Genomic DNA, 15,820 nt, shown 5'->3' with positions numbered 1-15,820 from the left:
TACCACACATTTGTCTGGCTGGGTTGGACTTGGAGCCAGTCGCGGATGGCGGCGGGACTGTAACCGGTGGTGAAGAAAGCTGTGCCATCTGCATTAAATGATGTGTGTGAAAGGGAATGGGTTTGTGAAGTGGGAAATCAGCCATGTAAAGGTTGAACAGGGCTGATGCTAGTGGAGCACCTTACAGGACTTCTGCGGAGATTTGTTTTCGAGGAGACTGCGTCGCCGATCTTTACTTGAAGCTTTAGAAACATCTAGAAAGATGGCTCCAGCTTTGTGACCTTTTATAAGTACCTGATGGATGGTTGCTTTGACGTGAGTAGCTTGATGAGGCTTGAATGTTTGCCACGGAAACCAAATTGTTTGTTCGTAATCAGAAGGCATATTAACACCGGTAGATATTTGTAGTAAGACTTTCAGCTCCTAAGCTTTCTAAAAACTCTTTGATACTTTGATCGGGGTTTTCGTCCAATACGTATCACAGTTCAGTGCCTTCGACGATTCTTATTCCTCCATGCCATCCTTGGTCATTTATATCAAAATAGCCACTTTTAAACAGTCGTGAAGTTGACAAAGTAATATAATCATAAATTGTTATAATTGCCTATAAATTAGTTTTAAAGGATTTTTTTTATTCGAAGTTTTATTGCATTTTATTCAATTTCAAGTATTATTTAGTGATAATTTTTTCCATTTTCCAGGCAATGTACGAATTCCATTTCGATAGGGCAATGTATCTTTTGAGCCTGTGAAGTGAAGTTCCTCAGTCAAAACTTCATCGAGTAATGTCCTTAAAACGTCACCCTTATTTTTTTTTGGTTGTCAAGAACAGCCAGTCCTCGGTGTCAAGAATCACCACTTTTAAAACCTCGAAACCAGTATTCACATGCTGAAATCGATTCATGTTCACAGTACATGATGTAAGCATCACAGAGAATTCGATGATGTTTAGCCACCTTTTTCTTTAAACTGAAGTAAAACAGTAAAACTTCCTGCAAATGCAATTTATTCGGTACAAATGTAGACATTTTCAATGTACTAAGAACATTTTTTCTTCTACATGATAATAAAATTAACATATCAACAAATTCGACTAGTTAATTAATAATAAATTTCGATTTTTTCATAATCTGAACGTAGCTTGGGGGGATCTAAAACACGTTTTGTTTCCTTGAATCTAGTCATCCTTGTAACGTAATTAGACTTAACTCTAAAATCCCTGTCGGTAGTTCCGAATGTTTGCAATTATTCAGATATTAATGGCAGAACGATGGTATATTTAAAGCTGATTGCATTGGTCAAATGCTAAATGATTAATTTATATTCCACCTATGGAGGTTTGAATGCCACATGTGGTATACAGGGTCAAGATCAATACGATCGATGAGCTGGGTACGTGATTGTTTTCTTAAAATATCTGATTGGTGGTTCTTATTGACCTGCTGTTGTTTGTGTTGACGTTGTCATATACTAAGTGACTTGGCAAATACACAATCATAGATTATCTGTTTGTGTCCTTCAGCCACATATTTTTGTGAAGTTTATAGACCATTAAAATTGTTTTTGTATGTCCAAAATTTATTAAAAAAAGAAATTTATTCAGCTATATTTCTAGGCGTAGATAAAGCCTTCAAGTATAACACGAGAGTCTCAACGACAAGTTAGTGACATTAACTATTACATCTTAGATTAGATATACTTAACAGGTTAATTGAAAAGTCCCCGGCCTACCACAGTAGAACAAACTTTTTTGGCAATTTTTTTTTATTCCACATAATTGCCTTCAATTCCCTTTCGATACCATTTTTGTAGTACGATGTATGCTTTACTTTAAAAGAGAAAAATCACCTCTTCATTTTATGAGATTGAGATTGAGATCTGAGAAGAGGAGATAGTCGCTGGGGCCAGATCTGGAGAATACAGTGGATGAGGAAACAATTCGAAGCCCAATTCATGGATTTTTCACACGGTGCATTATCTGGGTGAAGCAGCACTTTCTTTTTCTTCAAATGCGGCCGTTTCTCGGTAATTTCATGCTTCAAACGGTCCAATAACACTATGTAATAGTCGCTGTTGATAGCCCTTCCTTTCTCAAGGTAGTCAATGAAAATTATTCCATGCGCATCCCAAAATACAGACGCCATAACCTTGCCAGCCGACTGCTGCGTTTTCCCACGCTTTGGAGCGGGTTCATGATGTGCAGTCCATTCGCATGACGGTCGATTGGACTTCGGAGTGAAATGATGGAGCCATGTTTCATCCATTGTCACATATCGACACAAAAACTCGCGTTTATTACGCTTGATCATCTTCAAACACTGCTCTGAATCATCAACTTGTTGTTTTTAGTCAAAAGTAAGCTTGCGCGGCACCCACTTTGCACAGTGCTTTCTCATACCCAAATATTCGTGAATGATATGATGTACACGTTCGGTTGCTATCTTTAGAGTGTCTGCTATTACATTCAATTTCAATTTACGGTCATTCAAAATCATTTTGTGGATTTTTGGAATGTTTTCACGTTCACCACGTCTAAACTTAGCATACCAATCTTTGATGGTGATTTTCCTGGGGCAGTGTCTAGAAACTCGGCACCAAGCCAAGTTTTTGCTTTAACTGTATTTTTCCCTTCAAAAAGCAATCTTTTATCAACACGCGAAATTCCTTTTTATCCATTTTTTTTTCACAATACCAAAATTTGTTTCACTCAAAATGCTATAATATACTATATATAATAATAACTAATGATCCGACAGCTGTCCAATCTATACACGCATCTTTTGAGGATTAGGGCTAGCTAAAAAACATACGGATTTAATTTTAGTAGCGCCATCTATGTGTCAAGTCGGGGACTTTCAATTGACCTGTTAGTACAATCTTAATTTACAAATTAATTTATTACAATTGTTCTGTTGTACTTGCATCAATGTACAAACAAGAATGTCAGTTAAATATATTACTATATATTTCCTCAAATTAAAATTGGACTACTTAAGCTATAGTTCAGAGAAACACTTGTACAATATATAAATTCATGTGCTTTGGTTCTGATAATTATTGATAAGTAGAAGTAACGATTTCGGTGTTTCAGTTTTTTAAATTCTTCACATTTTTACTCATATAGAATATTTCCTTCAACGCTAGCCTTGATCATGCTTCCATTACAATTGATAGTTATCGCTCGTCATAATTTTGTTTGTTTTTAACTTATAATTTATCATCTTGATTTTTTGTTTTGAAAAATCAGGTTTAAGAAAAATGTTATTTAGAATACCAGGAAATTACATTTGTACTGTCGGGAGTTGTAAGAGAATTCCGTGTTGGTTGCGCCATCTATTGAAAAACGTTACGAATAAACAATTAATATAAGAAATATGGGTATAAAAAATCAATATCCATGTATTGTGAATAAAATCGAACTGGCAAATATTGTAAGTTAACGCTAGTCCCAGTAGTAAACTAGGTTATTATTACTATCTGACATCCGCTAGAACATTTTAAAATTCACTACGAGTCATGGAACGTGATGAAAATACATAAACCATCAGTGTGAAAATAGTTTTGATCGAACTACTTTATTTATCACAACCTTTATTCTAATTTATCATTTCGGTAAAGTTTTTGACGTAATAGAAAAAACCCGGATGATAATTTCGAAATAGAATAAAATTTCAGAGAATTACTGTTAGAGTCGAAGTTAGATTGCGGTAAAATTACAAGAAATGATTTGCTCGGGTCTCTTACTGACCAGATCTAGTCCTACCGATTATTATTTGTTCCCAGTTGTTATGTAAATGTTTACGAAAAATATTTGATACAAAGTCATAATATAAGTCACATATCTACCTGCTCTTAATTTTATTCATAGAGAAATAGAGATTTAACTTTATGGGATATTTTGGGTATATTTTTCGCGACGTCCGATATGTAGATGTCGTGCCATAAAATATCATCACAGAGAGAAAAAACCTAATACTAACACACTAGTTTGGGTTTATTAACAAGCATTCAACAATTGACCAGGTCCACAGAATAACACATGTTATTGAAAAAGCCTACGAAAGTAAAAAACTATGCTCAGCCATATTCTTAGATGTTGCACAATCCTTCGATAATGTTTGACATGAAGGCCTTGTTCATACACGACAGAAAATGTTAGTAAAACAACAAACCGAACTACTAAAATCGTACATTACAGCCAGAGTTAAACAAGAAGAAGCTTACTCTACAATAAAAGAAGCTAAAGCAGATGTAGCACAAGGAAGTGTACTGGGGCCAATGCTTTATCTACTCTACACTTGTGATATACCACAAATGGAGAATATTACGATGGCTACATTTGCTGATGATACTGCGATTATAGCTGTCGGAAACAATAGTGAAGAAGCCACGCGAAAATTACAAAAGCCACGTGACAATATTAATAATTGGACACAAGCTTGGAAAATAAAAAATTAACGATAGTAAATCTGTGCATGTGCATTTCCCTACAATCAGACCGTACAAGCACCAATAACATTAAATAATACTATCATTCCATATAGCAACAACGCTAAATACCTCGCAATGAATATTGATGCAAAACTTCGCTGGAAGGAACATATAAAGAAGAAAAGAAAAGAACTGGAATTGAAATATAGAAAAATGTATTAGCTAATTGGAAGAAAATCACAATTATCAATACATAATAAATTCCTATTATATAAGCACATACTGAAACCTATATGGACATACGGAGTTCAACTATGGGGATGTTCTGCAAAGAGTAACATAAACAAAATACAATTGTAAAAAACCAAATACTACAGGACTGACTACCTACATTGAGATCTTCAGATACCCACAGTCAGCCAAGAAATCAAGAGAATTGCAAGGAGGCATGAGGAAAGACTCCATTTACATGAGAATATTCGAGTATTGCAAATTTTGGATACCACCAGAGCAGGGCACAGATTCAAAAGAATCGAACCATCTGATCTTGTGTGGTGTTGTGTAGAGAGGCGCATATAATAAAAAATACAGCAGTGACATGTAAAAACATTATTTCACCAGAGACTGAGATAGAGCCGATTGATCCTCCTTGTTATATACCTAGATTTAACTTATCATAAAGACAAATCGTAGGTTATTTTTTAATTTTGGAAATGAATCCCTTTCCGGAAGAAGCTACACAATCGGCCATACAGTTTTATTCTTGGATCAATTATTTGATAGTTGAATCTCCACTAAAATAATAGCTCCTGAATGCAAACCATTAAGAGAGGATTAACCAAAGTTCAGTACACTAGGAAAAAGAGATACAGAAATTAAATACTGCTGAAATTTTATTGGCCAAGCAAATATTACTGAATAAAATTAAATATTACTAAATAAATACCACACCTAATACTGTTTTCCCTTAAAGAAATTATTTAAAATTCAGTTTCTTATACATTTCAAAAATCCACTTAATGCTAGCGCAATGTTCAGTCACTTGTATAACATATTATACGTCTATTTTTAATTTAATCGCCTGCAATATAATCCAATTAAATATTAAACCTAGATATTACTAAATATCAATGCGCTAAGGTTTTGCCAATAACTGACCAAACTGGTTTGATACAGTGACAGTATCATAACAAATATTTGTTTACAAATACATATCGACTCGAATCATCCGAGAAATCGTTTCTTATTAATAATAACAAAATAAAGTAAAATTTTAGTAAGAATTGACGAAATTTTCAATGGAAAATAAAATGATTAAAATATGGTGAATGCGCCACAAATAAATATTCAGTATTCATAATAATATTGGAAAATCGTCTGAATTGGAATGACAAATTCATTACATGAGCTGATTGCATTTTGTCCAAGGATGAGAAAGTCTAAAAGTACTGTCTATTATTATTAACTGCTATTATTGACGACTTTCTAGTAATATCTAAGACTATTTTATGGCTACACAAGAACATACTCATTTTCGATAATGTCCATAAGTCTACATGTCTTCTTTGGACACAAAAATAGATATCACAAACTGGTAATTTCAGTTCTGGAAAAAGAAAAAAAATTACGAGAATGTTTGCAACATTTGTAAAATTTGGCATTTTTCAACAATTTTTTTCTATCGCCTTTCTCTTCATTACAATGATAATCATCAGCAATATCAACTAAATACGACTACCATCTATAGTAAATCCATCATAAAATCCACGACATATAAAAATAATAATCAAGAGACCCGCTCAAAAATATACAACAAATTAACTAAAAATAGAATAACGAAGTTATTATCAGAAATACTTGCATATAATAATCTATTACTTATAATCATAAGATAATAATATATCATGACAATAATAACGTTTCCTGTTCAAGATTTGTTCAAATACTTAAGGATGTTCGTATCTATAATCTATATTATCAAAGTTTTAAACAATGACATAAATTTATTACACAATTGGACGTTGATTTTTATTCGGTTACCAGTCAACTGGTCATAGGTTGGCTTAATGAAGTGCTACAATGTTTATTATGAAGGGACTTATTTTGAGACTAATAATTATAAAAAAAACCTTATCCAAAAGTACTTGAAAATGTGTTTTTAAAATATCCGCCTGCATAAAAAATGTGTTGTTCCATTCCACTTGAGACTTCTACTCAAATGTTCTCTTTGTTAGCGAAAATCTTATCTCTTGAATCAAATGTTTTTTTGCTTGAATCGATTTTAATCAGAGAACAAATGAAGGACAGCTTTAAAATATTTATATTTTTTAAATTCTATAGATACCAAAAGTTGACATAAATGCATTAATTTTCTTGATAATCAAGTCATGAAAATGTTCTTAAATTAATTTTATACTTTCGTTGAGATTCAACTCTCGAAAACAAAAATTGTGCCAAAAACTTTGTAACAAGTGGGCAAAAGTACCGCTACCATTATGTGACGTTCAGCTCAAATTCGCTTTAACTATTGTGTTATGAAGACGTCCAAATTTTATTATGGATAAATATACGCCACAAGAACAAGCAGAAATAGCGACAATATTTATTGAAAATAATCATTCCATTATTTCCACTCTAGTTGTAGAGTCTCCAGAAACATCTATTCAGAAACGTGGTTCCCAGTTGCTTATTTCCGTACGCAGTTTAAGGCTAATTTTGAGAACTGATTTAAAAATGAAAATGACCAAGGTTTGCAGTTACTGTTGCTGCTGAACGGTACCAAGACATAATTCGAATTTTTTGTGTGCCTGAAATGGAAGAGCAAGAACTAGAGGACATATGGTTTCAGCAAGATGGGGCCACAGCACACACAGCTCGTTCAACAATTCAATTATTGAATGACTTTTTTCCACGAAGACTAATTTCGCAAAGTGTTGATTTAGCATGACCAGCCAGATCTCCGGATTTAACAGCACCAGTCTTTTTCTTATGGGGTTTTTTAAAATCAAAAGTTTAAGTGAATAAGACCCAAACGATTCAACATCTTAAAGACAATATTCGTCACGAAATTGAAGAAATTCAGCCTCAGATGTTGCAGGATGTTATAAAAATGCATTAAAAAGAGCAGAAAGAGTTGCGAAATGAATCGCGGTCACTATTTAGCCAATATAATGTTTCAATCACAATGTAAAAAAAATTAAAGGCCAAATAAACTTTGTATGAAAACCAAACTTACTTATCTTTTCTCTGAGCAAAGTTATAGGCAATCAAAATGGTAGCGGGACTTCTGCCCCCACGTTGTACATACAAAACAGTTAGTTTTTAACATATTCCTTCTTCAGTTCATAGCACTTAAATACATTGCATCTGATTATGACAGTTAATGAATCCGTAGTTTTTCTTGTATTTGGCATAGACCTTCATCCACTAATCCTGCCAAGTCTTTTTCTTTACATTCTTTGGTCAGCTCGAAAATTGTGCGTCAAAATTACTTACTGAAGTGATGGTTATATTATATAACGGGAATCAAACAATAATACTTATTGCCCACGGGCAGATTGTTGACTTTCCAAGAGATAAATAGAATTAAAAAAAATTAACTTTATATGTATAAATTTGCTGAGAAAAAAAGCTGTAAACTAATAATATACCAGTAATAAGTCTGTTTTCAATATTTCAGCAATTATACCATAATGTCGTCTTCATTAAAATTATGAGCTAATACAGGCAAAATAATGAATACTATAATAAAATCATTTGTTTTTAAGATTCGTAATTCAGTCAGCCAGTTCATTTCTCGCAGTAAGCCATGTATTGATCGACGATTATTTTTATATCCGTTTTATTATAATACTGATTTTATCTAATTTCGCGGTGATTAGATAAGGATAATTGGTACATCCCAATAACAGAATATATGCATTTGATCCATTGAGTTGAAATTAATACCAAAAAAAATCGTAATTAGTAATATTAAGTACTGATACAAAAACATCGATTCTGTATTTGTTTATTGTCTGGAAGTGATATTATTAAAAATTATCAGAGACAACATATTTCATTTAAAAGATGTAAATAATGATAACCTATTTCCAGTATTAAACCTGCTATCTTCTCTGATCTGCCCTTCTAGCAGACTTCCCATCTCCAGGTGAAACGGCTTCAAGTTTTCCAAAATACGCTCCTCAGGAATCTTAAAAGCTCCATGGTTTATCAAAAATAATCAAATTCACTCAGAGAAATTGACACTCCAGAAATCAAGAACTGGGGGATCCAACAAACGTTGTCCTGCTTGAACATTGGCTTTATGTTTGTATGGAACAAGTTAATTAATAAAATTAATACTAAAAGACAATCACAATCACAATTAGTGACTTTGTTGTGATATGTTTTTATAACCAATTCATATAGCTTATATAATTGAAAAATGTTATACCAAAACAATTCTGGAAAGCTATCGAAGCGCCTCTGTGAACCTAAACCATTTTTAAATCTCCATAAACGCAAACAAAATATTTCATCTAAATTGGTCTAACAATTTAGGAGTTCAATTATATACACATGGGCAGATTGAACGGTGAACGAGAGAGAATGAGGGACCTGTTTTCGAATAGATAAGAACCCTAAGTGTCGCTTTGTATTGCTGTTCAACAAGACGCCTCTTCTTTTTTGAATAAAGCAGTTTATAAGTAAAATAATGATTCGTTACGTCATAATATAGCAACTTAATTTTGGTATATGAAAAAGCTTTTTCCAATTCATTTTCATTATGTATCACTTCAAACTCATTTAAATAAAATACCACTATGGTTGAAAACATGACCATTCAAAACAAATGAAACAAAACCTATCCAGATAACATTTAACCTAGGTAGAAGAATATGCCCACCGGTGAATATCAATAATTGTTATTTCTCCTAGGCAGGGGATGCTAAATATCTTCGCAAGCATCTTGACGGAGGTCTAACTTGGAGGAAGCATAAACTTGCTAAACGAAAACTGTTCAACAAGACTTCTTTCTTTGAATCAATCAGTTTATAAGTAAAACAATGGTTCGTTACGTCATAACATAGCAACTTAGTTTTTGTATATGAATAAGCTCTTTCCAATTCATTTTCATCATGTATCGCTCCAAACTCACATAAATAAAATATCACTATGGTTGAAAACATGGCCATTCAAAACAAATGAAACAAAACCTATCCAGATAACATTTAACCTAGCTAGAAGAATATGCCCACCGGTGAATTTCAATAATTGTTAGTTCTCCTAGGCAGGGGATGCTAAATATCTTCGCAAGCAGCTAGACGAAAACAAAACGACGTTACCAGCAGATAAAAAGGTATTGCAGTATGAATCATCGCATCTACTACTAGGGAAAATTGTAGTAAAACCATGTAATTAGCATTCAACGGTTCCCAAATAAAGTGTTGCGTGGCACTGTTGACGCTATGTCTCTCATGAAGAGATACAGTACGATATCCCTTCATGAGACACGTTTGTACGTTTGTGCTAAATGCTTCGAAAGAATGCGCGAATATGATGTATGTAATTGTTGGCTAGATTGTTGAACCACTAAGAGTAATATTTTTTTTTGAAAAATGTATCAGTATTGTTTTATAAAGGAAATTTCAATGAATTAATTTTAACGTCCGTGCATTCACTAGTTAAAAATAAGGACATCATTAATTTTAATCGATCAAAATAAGTTTTCCTGTATATACATACAAGCAATATATTTCGAAATCTCATAATTATGATTATTGAATTGTTGTTAATTAAGGTCAGTTTTAAGCTTCTCAATTTACAACCTCATGTAAAATGTATTAGTAGTTTGTGGATGAAATAAAGATTATATTTGAAATATATTTGTTGTTTATATTATTAGATACACTTACAAATATGCCGTACCAATTTATGTTATTCGATAGTTTCTCCATATACAAACAATACTGTCTTAAACATATTTATAGAAAATGTTGTTATACAACGTGTCAACATTGACTTAGCTGTCGAGAAAAGCCTCTGGGATGTCATAAATATTCCCAGAATAGATAAATTTTACTTAAATTTCGCTGTGGATAATCAGTACATTGGAAATCCAATATCATACATATTGCAGAATAAAATAGAATAAAATATCGATAACAAATTCCGGGCTACTATCTATAGAGACTTCAGCTCATACTTTAGCTTCTTCCATTCTCATTATCTCATTATCATAATTCGATTTTGCAGGACATGAGGACATTTTTAAATATAATTCATATATAAATATATATATATATATATATATATATATATATATATATATATATATATATATAATAAGACAATTTCCAAGATAGGCGATAAGAGTGGAAACAACTAAAGGCTAGAACATATAACAGTATGCACTTGGTTAAAATATTTGAGTAAAGAAAGAATACTAACTCTTTTGCAGATGTGGCAAATACGTTAGGGAGAATGTAGTTTTATCAAAAAAGATGTATACACAGGTAGTAACAGAACAAAGTAGGGAGAAATACAGTGATATCAAAATGACTTTTGACTGTATAATTAATTGTAGTTTAAGTCCCTCTATAATATATGCATTAGTTGCACATAATGTTAAAATAAATAATATTTGATAACATTTTCGTTTCATTATTTTATTTGGATTAGAATGTTGTTATGTCAGAGCCAAAATGAACTAAAACACGTTAATGCGGTGTTGTTTTGACGTCATCAATTTAGATGACGTGAGTTTACTGTTTTACTCATGGATTTTAGCTGTGATGTGTGCTATGTGATTTGTAAATTTTAAAAAAATCGTTCTTTTCTTATCAAAAAACAACATTTCTAGAATAACTAAGTATATCATAAAGACTGTATTTAACGACATTTAATTGCCTGGTCACTGAATCAAGGAACAATTGATCGTTAAAAGAATGTTGCGAACTATCGACTGTTTAGTAATTGACTACTTTTTACTATCGACTATTTCAGTGGCTATTTTTGTTCGACTGATTTCACCACTTTTTACCAGTGACTGTTTCAGTCGACTGTTTTTAATCGCTTTTGGTTCTACTAGTTTCATTCGACTGATTTTTAACGCTCTAGCTCTGTCGTCCTAGCCGTGATCTTGGCAAAAATGTACCCAATTTATGCTTACATAGATTTATGTGTAATATGTAAAGTTTTATGATTTTTTTGGTAGTTTGCTTGTAAATAACAATATATATTAATATAGCAGAATTTCGGAGCGATTTTTTCAATATTGTTAATGTAATAGGACAAAAAAAATAAAATTGCGAATGATAAATAGTAAAGTACTTTTGACTGTTTTTATGACAATCATAGGTAATATTTCGATTAGTCTCTCGATTTTTGTTAAAAAATATTTCCGTTCAATAATAAATAAAGCATTTACTTTATTTAAAAAAGCTTTAGTTGTTATTGTGCGTTTATTTTTAGTTATGTCATGAATTAGGTTTTTTTCTCTGATTAGGTATATGTTTAATTTTTATTTAGTATATATTGTACTGTCTATATTTATTATAGTATATTATTTGAAAATAGCAATTAACATATTAAAATACGATAAAACATTTGTAGGGTATTATTCCATTCCATTCCTTTTTACACATCCACAGAACACTCAAATATCAAAGTAATTCTACTTCGTTTACAATGCATTAATTGCATGTTAATAGTATTTAACAATTATTTTTCTATTTTCGTTTTCATTTTTAAAGCTAGTATGTGAAGGAATATGTACATCTTCGTCTCGCTTATACTACCGTTGGATAATATAAGCACATATAAAATTAAGTGGTCCGAGCAATTCTTTCCGTCGTTTCCTCTCTCGCAATTTATATAAGAAAGGGTTCGTATATCTTCGTCTGACATCACGAATTGAACAAAACAGTCGAACCGTACATTTGACTATCGACTGTTTCGACTGTTTTCAGTCGATAGTTCCCAACGCTAGTTAAAATATTTTAGCGAGGTCGGACTAAAGCAAGGAAACGAAGCTGACTCAGTCCAGTTGACCGACGGCCGCGAAGCCTATCGAGATGATGTGAAAGTGGATTTCGCGCAGATTTGGTCCTTGAAATTTTCGTTTCAGTTTCGCTTTTCTGGCCAATGTACCACAATTCGACTCAATTCGTATGTGAAATGTTACGTGTATCTCTTACGTAAGTCGGCGTACGGCGATCCGCGAAGGTTACCGCTTCAAAATCGATAAAGACATTAATACTACTTACTCGTTAATATATAATCACCATCGATTGTTCCACGACACCCACTATTACCGAAACAAAATCGAATCTGGTCGGGAAAATGGCCAGCCGCGATTCTACACGTTTCCCGTACGTGAACAACGACGATTTACACGTGGTGGCTCATCAACACGCTCTTAGTCACCCGCGTATCGTGCTTCGGCTTTGCTCTGTTGACTGGTAGCATCAAACTACCGACACGATATGTACCAGGCCGCGAAATGATTCGCGTCTGTTTCCATTCGCCACGTTCTTCGGTTATGTTGTTGTCGTGTTGGAGCAGCTGATAACAAACGGCGCGTTTAGCGACGGGAGGTTGAGGTGAGGAGGGGGGGATTCTATGCCAAGACGTAATGAGACGTCGGGCCTGACGACTGTGAATTTCATTCAGTTTTTCCTGTGAAAAAGTAATATACTGAAAATGTCTTTTAGAGAATTTAAACAAAAAACAATCGAAACGATTGATCAATAACAGGTCAATTGAAAAGTTCCCGGCCTACCATAGTAAAACAAGTTTTTTGGCAAAATTATTATTTTTTTATTCAACATAATTCCCTTCAAGGGTTGATACCAACCTTTTGATAACATTTTTGTAGTACGATTTGTCCTTTGCTTCAAAATAGACCTCAGTTTCGGCGATCACCTCTTCATTCGACGAAAATTTCTTTCCAGCGAGCATTCTTTTGAGATTTGAGACAGGAAATAGTCGTTGGGCAACAGCTCTGGAGAATACGGTGGATGAGGAAGCAATTCGAAGCTCAATTCATGGATTTTGGCCATCGTTTTCACTGACTTGTGGCACGGTGCATTGTCTTGGTGAAGCAGCACTTTCTTTTTCTTCAAATGCGGCCGTTTTTCGGCAATTTCGTCCTTCAAACGGTCCAATAACGCTATGTAATAGTCTCTGTTGATGGTCCTTCCTTTTTCAAGGTAGTCAATGAGAATTATTTCATGTGCATCCCAAAATACAGACGCCATAACCTTGCCAGCCGACTGTTGCGTTTTCCCATGCTTTGGAGCGGGTTCAACGAATGCAGTCCACTGGGATGACTGTCGATTGGACTTCGGAGTGAAATGATGGAGCCATGTTTCATCCATTGTCACATACGGACGCAAAAACTCGGGTTAATTACGCTTGATCATCCTCAAACACTGCTTCGAATCATCAAGTCATCGTTGTTTTTGGTCAAAAGATTCAATATTCAAAGGGTCAAATATTCATGAATGATATGATGTACACGTTCAGTTGATATCTTTAGAGTATCTGCAATTTCAATTTACGGTCATTTAAAATCATTTTGTGGATTTTTTCGTCGGTAACAACCTCTTTTGGGCGTCCACTGCGTTCGCCGTCTTCGGTGCCCATTTCACCACGTCTAAACTTAGCATACTAATCATTGATTGTTGTTTTTCCTGGGGCAGTGTCCGGAAACTCGACATCAAGCCAAGTTCTTGCTTCAACTGTATTTTTCCCTTCAAAAAGCAATATTTTATCAACACGCGAAATTCCTTTTTATCCAAACAACAAAAAAAAGTTGCTTCACTTAAAATGCAATAATTCACAAAATAATGATCCGACAGCTGTCAAATTTATACACGTATTTTTCGAGGGTTAGGGCTAACTAACTAAAAACATATGGATTTAGTTCTAGTAGCGCCATCTATGTGTCAGGCCGGGGATTTTTCAATTGGCCTGTTATTGTGGATTGAAGGTACTTTTTTTATAGGCTTTAGAAAACGAAAAACATTAATTTACTTTAAAAAACAATTTTATTTAATGGACAGAAAAGGCGACTGGTTGAACGGCGATACAACGCGACACTGAGAGTAAAACCAGATAGAGGACAGAAATAGACAGCTCATAGTTCTAATAAAATTATATTTCAGTATCGCTCGTATATGTGCCCGCCGGTTTACCCTTAAAGATGTTCGAAATGGTAATGTTTCTACCTAAATTTCGATGGTTCCATTTCCGACCAAAAATTACGAGCTATAGAAATCAACTCGGAGATTTAAAAGACCAATTATTAGAGTACCGCATATTAAAAATGACAGAAATGAATAGGTTCGACGCAACAATGAAAACACTGGATTATTCGCAGAACATTTAGCTAACGTATCCTACCCGAATGATATAGAATCTACAACGGATACAAATCCTGTTTATCAGCCCGACGTAGCTGTAAATCTGATGTCACCAATGGAAGTTGCCACAGAAATTGACAACAACCTCAATCCTAAAAAAGCTTCTGGAAATGATAATATTTCACCTGGTTTATTGAAAGAGTTGCCACGAAAAGCAATCATCATGTTAACATTCAGTGTCTATTTGAGACTGAAGCCTGTTTCGAAATGTCTTAAGGTTGCTCGAATAATTATGATCAAAACACCTGACAAACCTGGCAGATATCTGGATCTTACAGGCCTCAGCAGCGAAATGCTACCTGCGATATCAAAATTATTTGATAAAATGCTGTTGAAACGTATTAAACTCTTTATAGAAATACCAGATTGCCAGTTTGGATTTCGAAATCAACACTCGACAATCGACCAAGTGCACAGAGTACTAGCGGTTATGGAAAAGAACAGAAATACTACCTGGACATCTAACAAGTTTGCTTACAAACTTTGCAACAACTAATATACATTAATTGTAGGAAATTGTATTATAGAGCGTGAACGTTCCTCGATAATATATGCATTAGATGTACTATAATTTTAAAATAAATTATAATACATAACATTTTTGTTTCATTATTATATTTTGATCAGAATTTTGTTATCTGTCAGGGCTAAAATGTAGTAAAACTCAGAGTTACTGCGGCAACATCACTACGTTTTGACAAGTCACGTGTGTCACTACTGTTTTGAATTGACTATAGTTATCAATCACTTGTTTAAATGAATGGAAGTACAATATAATCTGGTGGGAAATTGCCACAAATTCACTTTTTAAAAGTATAAACTATGATATTTTTTACGACTTATAATGTTTATAATGTCTCCTGAGTACTTTAATTTTATTTGTACAATGCACAAGTTGAATGACCTCGATATTAACATGATGAAAAAATCGTTCTTCATGGCTTCCGACGATTTTGCGTGCGGTTGGTTTGAGCGTGCCT

The 15,820-nt window shown here is 33.5% G+C and overlaps 1 protein-coding gene across 3 annotated transcripts in view; it reads right to left on the bottom strand.

The window, feature by feature from the left end:
* ABCD (ATP binding cassette subfamily D) overlaps window positions 1-15,820 on the bottom strand; it is a 69,774-nt gene that overhangs the window by 23,746 nt on the left and 30,208 nt on the right. Inside the window, exon 1 of one of the 3 annotated variants that reach the window (XM_076400092.1) lies at window positions 12,681-12,937. The exons of the other annotated variants lie outside the window; for them this stretch is intronic. The gene's annotated coding sequence lies outside the window, so the exon portion shown is untranslated. Of the gene's footprint in view, window positions 1-12,680; window positions 12,938-15,820 lie in introns of those variants that run through there. 3 annotated transcript variants of the gene reach the window in all.

This window comes from Rhynchophorus ferrugineus, unplaced genomic scaffold (genome assembly GCF_030347505.1).
Source record: "Rhynchophorus ferrugineus isolate W39M unplaced genomic scaffold, kcgeb_rfMv2 rfM3, whole genome shotgun sequence".
Classification (NCBI taxonomy): Eukaryota; Metazoa; Arthropoda; class Insecta; order Coleoptera; family Curculionidae; genus Rhynchophorus; species Rhynchophorus ferrugineus.
The sequence above is the reverse complement of the archived record's forward strand: the minus strand, read 5'-3'. Positions and strand labels throughout refer to the sequence as shown.